Below are 1,306 nucleotides of genomic sequence, written 5' to 3' on the forward strand. Positions count from 1 at the left end.
GCAAGATAGAGCCTTGTGAAGCTCCACTTGTTGCTCCCCAAAGGTCATACAAACGACCCAGAGATCAAGACCTTCCGACATGCTCCAAAATCAATCCCTGAAGGTTTGCGGAGCTTATGCCGATTTTAAACGGCAAACTCTACATCTCGGAGAAGATGGGTGCGGTTCCTTTGGACAAAATCCAGTTTTGGCCAAGCTTTGAAGCTTTCCCTAATTGCTTCATTCTACTGAGACATGAACCAATGTCAAGAAAAGAAACGGAACTGAAGGAGGTCATCATTCTCAACCATGATAAGGTACAGGCTATCTTGTCAAGTAGCCTGAAGAAGGCGGGTTACTCGGTGTCGAAAGTATTCACACTAGGTAACAGACACCCTTCCTTTCTTGCTCCTGCTTCAATATCACTCCCCTTTACGTGGAAGGCATTTAAATCTTTTGCCAAGGCAGTGGAGGCAGGTAGACCATGTCCTGCACTCGAGGACCGCAAGCCTCTGTCACTAGCCTTTCCTAGGCAGGAGAAGGAATGGAAGGAAGTCCACTTAACCTTTTCAGTAGGAAGACTAGAAGCGGATGTCACTAGACGACAGTTTAGTGAGAATCTCCCTAAACTATCTGAGTTTCTTTTGAGTAAGGAACAAGAGACAAAGGAGAGGCTTGCAGCCTCCCTATCCCTATAGAACTACATAGAGTTGTGTTCAGCCCACCAAAGTACCCCGTACATGCTCATGGTCTTGGCCAAAATGCATATGGCCACCTTAGTAAAAAGACCTTTGTACCTTTATGAAGGCTAGGAGAGCCTGTAGAGAGTTTGTGTTCGCTGCCGCAACAGTGAAAAACGAAACCAGGAAGCTGATATCTTCCAACATCTGGGGTAGAGACCTCTTTCCAAACGAGGTAGTTAGAAAGGTGATTAAGAAGGCCACCACAGAGAACATTGGACTTCTTAAAAAATGGGGCATCCTTTCAAAGAGAGTCTTCCACGGTTGTGGGTACCCAACCTAAAAGGAAGACGGAATAGTCTAAAAATATTCCTCGGGCTGCTCAACAACATCCCAGAGTTGCAATGACCGTGGTGCCACAGGCAAGAAGTCGAACATGTAAACCTTCTGATCAAGTGAAGCAAAGAGACACTATTGGTAGGAGGGAGGTTCCTTCAGGATCACTGGACCTCCGATCCTCGCGTCCAAGGCCTAATCAAGGATGGGAAGTAGACATGCCTCCACCATCATTTCCTCAACTCTTCCTACACTCCAAAACCCTCCTGGAAGAGTATACCTTAGAGCTTTAGAGCATACAGGTGGTAAGG

Source organism: Palaemon carinicauda, chromosome 1, assembly GCF_036898095.1.
Source record: "Palaemon carinicauda isolate YSFRI2023 chromosome 1, ASM3689809v2, whole genome shotgun sequence".
In the NCBI taxonomy this organism is placed as follows: domain Eukaryota; kingdom Metazoa; phylum Arthropoda; class Malacostraca; order Decapoda; family Palaemonidae; genus Palaemon; species Palaemon carinicauda.